The following is a 10,822-nucleotide window of genomic DNA, read 5'->3' as shown; positions in this document are numbered from 1 at the left end:
TGCCAGCGCCGCCTCCGTGGAGGGAACGTCAGAGAACGTCACATTAGCTGCGGCCAAACGACGGTGCGGTCAGTGCGGTTGTCGGACACATCAGACGATGAAAATTTGCCCGGTTTGTCGCACGCCGGACGTCCGATCCGGCGGTTCGGCACGGCAAAACACCTCGATTCCGGCTGCCGTTCAGGCGCGTCGGACGCCGGATCGGACACCGAATCTGGCCGTGTGTCTCCCGCTTTAGCTGGCGAACACGAGCCCATCAGCGCGCCGTCCGTGCAGCTCCGTCATGCTTGCAATAGTGGATGGCCTACGGGCTTCTTTGACGCCTACTGAGCACAAATTCATGATCACCGCTCGTATACACGCTTCCTACAGCGCTAGCTGTCGTGTTTACGAGATTATATGCCCTCATCTTGAATTGGTGAGACCGCTCGACATGATCGCATCTATTTCTAGTGCGTGAGGCTTTCCATTGACTGTCACTACAACTTACCAACGTTTTGTTTATTTTGTGCTACAGTGGGTCGTGACGATTCCGTTCACAGCTTCAAAGTGGACAAGAGACAGTCGTTTTCTAGCTCGTAGAAGCATGAAAAAGTGGGCTTGTGCTTGGCAATGAACTTTGACCGACACGCTTGCTTCCGGCCGGAGCAGCAGACGCGACAACTCGCCGTTTGTAGGCTGCCGGCCGATGGCGGTATCCCTCGCGAACGGCAAGATATTTACCTGCCGTAGAGAGGATCGGTCCAGGAACGATTCTTGAGGCGATTTTTGTCGCTGAATGCGAGGATGGCCACGCCGGTTCGCCGTGCAGAGCGGAATCGGAACATTATTTTTCGATGAGTTCGCACTGACGCAATGCAGTCGATTGGCTCGTCGGTCGTGCAACGGGCGGCGCGCCGGCAGGAAGCCGCGTCCACTTGAGGCACCTCTTACGCGACGTACATACGTTCCAAGTTTCCAACGTTCTGCCGTTCCGCTGGTGGATGCACCGCCACGGCATCGATCTTTGCTATTTCTGCCGCGGCCGTGCCTGTCGCCGAGCATAGGCTTAACTGGATTGGGCGGAGCTTGCAATGATCGAGACCTTGGGGAGTAAAGTGGTAGTATTTAATCACGTGATCTACAGGTTGGTTCCAGATCACGTGGTTTTAAACTCTCAATAGATGGTTTTTGGTCACGTGATCTAAAACTCCGTACGTCGTAAAGCCGGCTCATGACATCCTTTTACTACGTTTCTCAGAGATGGTAGTAAAACGATGTAATGCAACGCATTTTACTGCCTCATGCCAGAGTAATTTTCTGGTGCAAGGTAGTCTTCAAAGCTCATGAGCCGCAAAAACCCCAATGTCGGCTAACTTTTGTTTACAGTGCAACGTTCTCGTTAGGTAGCTGTACTCGGGCGTCCAGCATGGCTTCGGCCCTTTCCTTGCGCACGACGCTCGTAAAGGTGCGCAGGAAGCCGCTACGGAAGAGGTCCCATGTCGTCAAGGTCGACTCCCGGTTCTCAAACCACGTTCTGGCGGCATCTTCTAAGGCAAAGTATACATGCCGCAGCTTGTCGTCGGAGTCCCAGTTGTTAAAAGTCGCGATTCGCTCGTAGGTCTCCAGCCAGGATTCTGGGTCTTCACTCGCGGCTCCATGGAAGGTCGGTGGGTCCCGAGGCTGTTGTAGGATAACGGGGGACGCTGGGGCAGCCATTGGGGTTGTTTTGACCACGATCTTCTTTGTCGACACAGGTAGAAGTCCGTGCTCTGGGGGCAGTCCTTGCAGTCTGCGGCTAGCACGCTGGCCTTGGGCGATGTTGGTTTTGTCCTCAGGCTTCGGGCTTGGATCGCGGCTTTGCGGGGGCGTTCGGTACATGAACGCACTAGCACCTCCACCAGATGTCACGTGGGGGTGACGTTAAGAACACAGTAGCAATACTGTGAAAGGCAAAACTAGATTTTATTGGGCGAACCTGTGCCCACAAAACAGGCTATACTTATAGCACAACGAAAGCGGCGAACACAGTCGGCGATCGTCGGAAATCTGATCAGCGGGTCAAGCGCGTCGGCTTTTATACAGCAGTCGTCGAATGTTCCAGACTAATCGTTGGGACCCGCTTGCCTTCCACAAAGTTCTACACCATTCGCGTCACGCGATGAAATCTGATAACACAAGGTTAGGCGACAACAGACAGCCGGGTAGAAGCATCGATAACTTTCCAGAAACTTCGGATGCATGCAGGCGCGTCCTGCGCTGTGCGATAACATCTGTTAGGCGGCCAAACGTGTCGCCCGATGAAGACAAGTATACGTGTCAATATCTTAGTTGAAATTAAGAAAAAGAAATGGGCATGGGCAGGACACGTAATGAGGAGGGAAGATAACCGATGGTCATTAAGAGTTACGGAATGGATTCCAAGGGAAGGAAAGCATAGCAGAGGGTGGCAAAAAGTTAGGTGGGCGGATGAGATTAAGAAGTTTGCAGGGACAACATGGCCACAATCAGTACATGACCGGGGTAGTTGGAGAAGTATGGGAGAGGCCTTTGCCCTGCAGTGGGCGTAACCAGGCTAATGATGATGATGATGATGATGATGATAGAGGATGCTGTTGCATATTTTGCAGTTTTTATTATCGATGCAGCCGTAAAGTCTATCCCGCAAAGGAATGGTGGTCTACTTACAAGACCTGTTCCCTGGTGGAACGAAGACTAGAGAGGCGCGAAAGAGGCAGAACAAGGCATAGGGCGTATTGTGGAGATCGCCAAATGCCTAAAATCTAATTCAGTTTAAAGAAATTAAATCACAGGGAACGAGGACACGACGTCAGGCACAGAGAGAAAGCTGGGTGAGGTTCCGCTCGGGTAATAATTGATACACGCAGGAGGCGAAAGTGTGGAATGGCTTAAGAAAGTTAAAAGGGCAACAAATCCATCCATTGCCTCGGGTGAGCTACCAAGGGAATACCTTGCAAGACCAGGCAGACTCTCTTGGGGAGCACCTTGAGCGTGTGTGGAGCTCAATCCATTGCTCTCAATCCTTTTTTAAATACAAACATATAGAAACACTTAAGCCAGTCTTACGTAAATGCAGACAGAACTAACCGTGTAAGCGGCCTGTCAGTATAGCCGAGCTGAGGGCTGCCATGATCGCATGTAAGAGCTCTGCACCGGGACCTGACAGAGTCATGTATGACAGGACCGAAAACTTACACACTGACACACAAGTTACACTACTCGCACTTTTCAACACTAATTGGGCTGCCGGCTACCTTCCATGCGCAAGGAAACAAGCGATTGTGGCCCCTGTTTTGAAGCAAGTACGCTAAAGATGCTAGATCCCGTCCACCATCTTGGTATCCGTCTGGCCACTGGCGCATATAGAACAAGCCCTGTCGAAAGCCTGTACGTAGAGTCAGATGAGTGGTCACTCCATTTTCAGAGAACGTGCATCAGCTTCACTTATTTTCTCAAAGTGCACTCTAATAGGAACATCCGTGTTCTACAACCGTTAATGACTTTTCGTGTGCAACACTTTTTCGTAATAGAACCTCTATGAGGCTACCTATTTCGTGGCGTGTGAGAAAACTTAGCGAATAAATGCATGTTCCAATTCTCGAACATCGCCTAATGCCTCCAGCTAAGCTATTACCGCCCTGGGAATGGCAGCTGACAGAATGTGATGTATCCTTTCTAGATGTCACAAAGCACGCCTCTGAGCTCGAAATGGCTGTGCATTTCCGTGAACTTCACTCGAAGTACTCCTGCTCCGAATTCCACACAGACGCGTCGAAATCACATGCTGGCTTATCTTACGCTGCTGTTGGTCCCTCTTTTTCTAAATCTGACGTATTGAACCCCCTAACAAGTATCTTCACTGCAGGAGCCTGTGCAGTAATGTCAGCGGCAAAACATTTCAAGAAATTAAAGCTTGACAGAGCAATCACGTGCACATGCTCGTTAAGCCTTGTAAAAGCGTTAATGTCTTTACGAAAGCATACAAATCCTGTTTTTATTGAACTTTACTCACTACTATGCAACATTTATTTATCACTTAGACATGTAGTAATTTGCTGGCTTCCTGGGCATAGAGCAATCGAGGATAATGTGCTTGCAGATGAAATCGACAAATCAGTAGCATCGCAGGTTGTTCGTTCTGCTGCTGTCCCTGCCACAGACATGAAGCCTTCCCTACGAAACAAACCGCGAAGCCACTGGCAACGCTTGTGATATGCTGAAACGAGGAATAAGGTTCGTGTGATTAAGCCGAAGTTTGGTTTCTGGCCCCCAACTACGAAAACACGAAGAGCAGATATCATATTCACTATACTCAGAATAGGACACACATTTGACACTTATCTTTCTCTTGACGGGTAACGAGCCTCCAGCCTGTGGTAGATGTGGTGACAGGCTGACCGTCCTCCATGTCTTTCTGGAGTGTCGGAAACGTGAAAGAGACAAGAAGAAATATTTTCCTCTTTCATACCGCTATTGTGTCCCTCTTCATCCAGCTATGTTTCTTGGTGAAGAACCGCTTTTGAAGGCCAAAGCAGTCCTCGCTTTCTTGAATGATGTTGTTCTGCCTGTTATAAGCCCATTAAATTCGTAGCGCATCCTGTTTCCAGAGGATGCCGCTGTGAAAGTTATCTTATATAGCTCATGCCTCTAGGACCTTGTGTTTCAAGGACTCTTGGTGAGGCAGTATTGCTCTAGTCAGTTTTAGCATCTCACATATTCTTTATATTGCATCATTCTTTCGCAATGAATTTTAATGCTGATAGTACATGTCATTAGTCATTGCCATAATCTTATTACACCTAGATTTTATGCAATTTACAGCAACTATTTTAGGCCCCTTTACAGCCACGTCACATCAACTTCACAGAACTCACCAGTCCACTGCGAAACATTACCATTAGCACTAGAATGGCGCTCTTTGTCCACACCTGGCCCTTGCCACCACTAAACATCACACATTCATACTCTCCTACAGATACACATGATGTTCGAAAAATCAGGTGCGTACTAAGAAGCAGATCTTCGGCTTTCTGCATCGTCGAAAAAGATTGTTTCTGTCCACTAGAGTTTTTCTAGCTGAACTTCAGGGTGGCAGATTTTGTAAAAATATATCGTAAGATTGGGTGAGGGAACAAACGCGCGTTAGTGACATCTTAGTTGAAATCAAGAAAAAGAAATGGGCATGGGCAGGACATGTAATGAGGAGGGAAGATAACCGATGGTCATTAAGGGTTACGGACTGGATTCCGAGGGAAGGGAAGCGTAGCAGGGGGCGACAGAAAGTTAGGTGGGCAGATGAGATTAGGAAGTTTGGAGGGTCAACATGGCCACAATTAGTACATGACCGGGGCAGTTGGAGAAGTATGGGAGAGGCCTTTGCCCTGCAGTGGGCGTAACCAGGCTGATGATGATGATCGTAAGAGGCACCGCACAATGTCTTGCACATTTGTACGACTAAAACGTGAGAAGTGGGCAGCCTGCAAGGTTAAGTGAAAGCAATAATTTTACACATAGATGATAATTCAATAATTTAATGACTTTAGCCATTAAACTCAAATTTCGATCAAACAAATATTGAAAAGCAAAGTATACATTGTTATCTGGCCTAATAATATGCGGTTTAACAAGGGCTGCTGTTGACTTATGTAAAAACAAACTGTGCTGGCATAGTCGACAAGCTGGCTGTTTCAATTTTGTGCTGTGAAAACTTCGCCAAAAGACTCTGGCTGTTCTTTAAGCCTTTTCCTCCCTGATCCTGTGGCTGCCCACAGGTACCGGTTATTGCATATCTCAGCAGCAATTTTTTAGCACATCTTGCAATTATCTATGGACTTTTCGAAATGCTTGTATATCTTACTGCAATTCGCCTGACACTGTTTCCATTATAGGCGTCATGCTATTGCGGTTGTACTGATGTGACACTATGCACTACAATATTGACAATTTCTTAGTTGTATTGGGACACCATCCGACCTACGCAGATTATCCATAAACTCGACATGCCTCTAGTCTGTCTTTGTAATGCCCTTGCACATTTACTGCCATTGTCGCAAGAACGAAGGGAATGCCCGCTATGGCTTGCTTCAGTTAACGACTTTTTCGCTGCAGTCAACGTTGAAGTTATTTGACGTAGAATTCAAAGCCAAGATTTTTTTGATGAACTGAATAATTCGATGCTGGCAGCTTAGGGAAATCTTCCGGCAGTGCGGCGATTCTTCTGTCGGACGATTCAATAGATGTCTGCACCTTCTTCAGTTCCATTAAAATCTGCCTTAGGTTTTTGAAAACGTTCTTCTCAAAGGGTGAAACAAACACACACACACACACACACACACACACACACACACACACACACACACACACACACACACACACACACACACACACACACACACACACACACGAACGTTACAAAAAGGAAGAGGAAGATTTAGGTAGCCGCCTCCTGTTTCTCTATTCAAATAGATGGAAAGCGCGAAATTGTTTTGATGAGGAAAACGGTTGTCAGGCAGCAAGGGCATGGTGACAGGGCTTGTCGTTGCATCTGTCGACAGATGCAGTATATATATATATATATATATATATATATATATATATATATATATATATATTGCGCAGCAATTACTATTTGTGCGACAGGGCTCGAACGCATGCCTGTTCTCGTGTGCCCAAGCTTCGAGTAATGCTCTAGCCGGCTCAGTATGAGATAACTGACCACAATGTTTGAAAGAGCACACACGTTTTACAGTGGGTGCTGCCTCACCTGAGAAAACCAAACATTAAGCACATGACCTTCATTAAAGACCGGAAAAAACGAAATTCATTTTCGGTCTTTTTGATATCGTACACATGTATACTATTCATTCAACTGAAAATGAGCAATAATGCTATTGCTGAGGATGTTCTTGTGATCAAGAAATGAGCCAGCACCTGTTGGGTATTCTTGCTGCATAGCAGATGACATTGCGGAGAGAGTGAGTGGGCTGTTTTTTCATACAAGACTCTATGCCGCATGTAGTGCAATAGTAATTGGCTTACAAGTCGACAGGGGACCTTTCTACAGATGGTCAGTATTTTTTAAAAATATGTTCAAAAAGTATTTCGGGTCCCTTTAAGATACTGTATTACGAAAGCTGTACCCAACGTAGTGGTATATTTCACAGCGGTGCGTATGTACATCAGAATCACATAATTTACATTACAATAAAGAAGAAAAGTCTGTTTCAAGGGCCTTATTGGTGCATTTTACAGAATTGTGGTGCCTTTTTTAATTGCTAAAATGAAATTGCTGTCTTTGAATTAACAGAGCGAACTAGAGAATGGACAGTGAGTTAAACTACATGAGCGCCTGTCTCTTGTTTTCTTCGTGCTGTTGATCCAGATTATTTATTTATTTATTTATCTGAACACACTGCTAGCCTCACATTTGAGGCTGTTGCAGGAAAGGGGCAGGATACATATTCAAGAGAACACAGTTCAAGTAGGCGCGGACATAGATAAGTTTGGGTCAACAAGGCAGTACATATGCACTCTATAATCATTGTACAATTTCTATAACAGGAGCGGGGAAAAATGGTAGTAGACGCCATGTTGGAAGGTTTAGCACACAGAAGAACCAAGAAAGAAAATGTAAATATTTTGGATGTGCAATGCGCAAGAGACAAGATTCAGCAGGTATTTATATCAGGGCAGAATACAAGACACTGAGAAGTGAATCAGACTGCCATTGTACGACGCAGCTCGCCTACGTGTAGATCGTAGCTACAGAGCATTGTTGATAACTTGGCGATAAAAGTTTCGAGTGATGTGCAGGTGACATCATCAGGCAGCATGTTCCATTCATGGATTGCATGTGGAAAAAAGGAGTACCTGAATATGTCGTTGTGAAATCTGTATTCTGTTAAGTGCTTGGTGTGTTTTGGTCGAGAACTACGTGTATCTGTCTGTAGCAAGTAGTCACTTGCATTGATTTTCATGCTGCCATTAAGAAAGAAAAGAAACTTAAGACGAAGTAGTCGAGCTTGAGTTTGTTTAGTGGGAAGTTCAGCTTGCCTCAATAGTTCTCTGGGGGAGTCAAGACGGCGATACTTATTAAAAATAAATCTAATCGCTTTCCTTTGTACGCTCTGCAATTTTGCTATGTACTGCTTACGGAAGGGAAACCAACGTACTATTCCATATTCCAGTATAGAGCGAACTAGTGACAGGTATGCTAAGCGTTTAGTATCTATTGATGCGGATCTAAGCGAGCGTCTTAACGAGTATAGAACTGCCAGTGATTTGTTAACAATATATGTTACCTACTTGCCCCATTTAAGATCTGATGAAATTATGACGCCTAAATATTTATACTCTTCTACTTTCTTTAACATCTGTCCTTGTATATAATACGGGTAGTTCATGGGCGCTCTTTTATTCGTCACTGTCATACAAACTGTTTTTTTCCGTGTTAATCACCATCTGCTACGTTTGGCACCATTGTGTTATATGTTCAAGTGCACTGTTTAAGGTTACCTGGTCATCACGACAGGTTATTTCCTTGTAGATAACACAGTCACCTGCAAACATTGTTACTGTGGCGTTAGTATTAATCTGTAAATCATTGATAAAAAGAAGAAAGACGATAGGAGCTAGAACGGCTCCTTGTGGGACGACTGATAGCACATCGCCGCAATCCGAAAAGTAGTCTTTGAAACATACATATTGACGTCGACCTGCAAGATAACTTTTTGTCCACTTGGTACTGTTGTTATCACCGAGGTAGTGGATAAGCTTCTGAAGTAACTTTGGATGGGAAACTCAATCGAACGCTTTAGATAGATCTAGGAATATCATATCGGTTTGACTGCATTTGTCCATTGTAAGCGCTAAGTCATGGATTGTCTCAATCAATTGAGTAGTCGTAGTCAATCCTTTTCTAAAGCCATGCTGATTAGGGACAATTAAATTATTTTTTTCTACGAATGACACTATGTGTTTTAGGATTATATGTTGAAGGATTTTGCCGGCCGTACAAGTAAGCGAGATAGGTCGGTAATTTGCTGTGCTGGTAAGGTCACCGGATTTATGTATATGGTGAAATGGCTTAGCAGTTTGCCATTTCACCGGAACCTCGCCCATTTGCAGTGATTTTACAAAAATAATCAGCAAGAACTTGGTCATCCATTCCGCGTAGCGCTTCAAAAATGCATTTGGTATGCTGTTAGGACCACAGGATTTTTTTGGGTCTATTTCAAGTAAGAGTGAAAAAATTCCCGATTCGGTTAAGGTTAAGTCGTCTAGTTTTGCTGAGTAGCTAGGAAGAGATTGGAGATTTTGTTGTTTACCGTTGTCTTGTGTAAATACTGAAATAAAGTATTCATTGAACGCTGTAGCCTTTGCCATAGCATCAGTTGGTGAGCAATTACTGGTCTGACGTGACTTCGAATTAAGGTATCGCCATAACTTAGACGGATATAAAATTACTTATGGTGACATTCATGTATTCACCTTTTGCTTTTACGGCTGACTTTGGTGCCAGGGAGTTTTCGCATGTTTTAGTAGTGTAGCCTGGTAGCGGTAGTTTATTTCTCAGTTTCTTTAATGTGGCAATTTTTCGCTTTAGTTGTATTATGTTTCTTGTTATCCAAGGGTTTGTATTACGTACTGGTTTGATCTTTGTGGGAATATATTTTGATAAGCAGTGCTGAATGATTCTTTCATATGTTGACCATAATCTATCTACTGAAATTGTGTGATCATTCGAGAACGATCTAAAAGTGGAGTAAGAGTGATCTAGACAATCAAGAACGCTGATTCGTCGGCATAACCTACCTACCAACTCTCCCAGCTCGCTGTTTTATTAGAGTTGCAAGCAAAATACTAGCTTTAAGTTTTCTAATTTAGCAATTTTCAACCTATAAAAATGATAGCATTAGCTTTTACTCTCTTCTAAATGCAACCTCATCAACAATGGTGCTGTAGGAACTGAAAGACAGTTCTCGATTCCCAGCTATTTAGATAGGCGCTCCAGAGTTAAATGCGTTCTAATACAAAAACCTCGTTCATAAACTATGCGCCAGCAAGCTGCACCTAAGTAACTATACCTTTGGAAATGTGTCACAAATTTAAATATTTATATTTATGTGCATTCAACTCGGGCAGCGAAATTTTTAGTATTAGCTGGACACACACCCCAGCCTTTACATCACTATTTATTACTTTCGTGGTGTCATATTAACCTTGGCGTTCATATGAAACCATCGTTATCATGGGTATTGCATATCGATACTATCTGCTCCGCAGCTTACTTAAAGGGAAGCTGAAACACTTTTCGAAAAAATGAGTTCCCTCCGGTCTACAGTTTTGAGTCCACTGAGCACGAATATCTCGTCTAAAGAGGGCGGAAACAAACGCAAGCGGTTGTTCTTGGGAAGAAAACGTGCACCAGCGCCCCAGGGCATCGCGCGAACGCCGCTGTTGTCCGTGTTTGCTCGGGACCGCTTTGACGTCATTCACGGGGATCGCGGGTCGGCGCCGCCGTTTCAAAGCGTAGCACGCTGTTCTGTTCTGGCTTCACAGCTGAGTTGTAAGCATTATGGAACGTTCTCGCTGTCTCGGAAAGCTTGTATTTTCGCCGTACATGTTCGAACCGACAGCCGATACAGAAAACGATGGCGGCAACGGGGGCAACGAGGATGTTGAGTGTGCCAACAGCGAGAGCGATGCGTGCACCTTCTCGCGCGTTGGAAATCTTAGCTGGTACATATGTCTTTTCATGTAGCTGCACGTTCCAATGACGGGAGAAAAAACGCGCTAAAGTGTCACTGCGAACATGCTGCTG

The 10,822-nt window shown here is 44.9% G+C and overlaps 1 protein-coding gene and 1 long non-coding RNA gene across 4 annotated transcripts in view; one reads left to right on the top strand and one right to left on the bottom strand.

Moving 5' to 3' along the window:
• The window catches only part of LOC126535560 (isoaspartyl peptidase/L-asparaginase), a 263,028-nt gene that overhangs the window by 27,333 nt on the left and 224,873 nt on the right, over positions 1 to 10,822 (top strand). The gene's annotated exons all lie outside the window — the stretch shown is intronic.
• The window catches only part of LOC140219385 (uncharacterized), a 226,812-nt gene that overhangs the window by 209,206 nt on the left and 6,784 nt on the right, over positions 1 to 10,822 (bottom strand). The gene's annotated exons all lie outside the window — the stretch shown is intronic.

The sequence above is a fragment of the Dermacentor andersoni genome, chromosome 7 (genome assembly GCF_023375885.2).
Source record: "Dermacentor andersoni chromosome 7, qqDerAnde1_hic_scaffold, whole genome shotgun sequence".
NCBI lineage: Eukaryota > Metazoa > Arthropoda > Arachnida > Ixodida > Ixodidae > Dermacentor > Dermacentor andersoni.
This window is presented reverse-complemented; position numbering and strand designations above follow the sequence as displayed.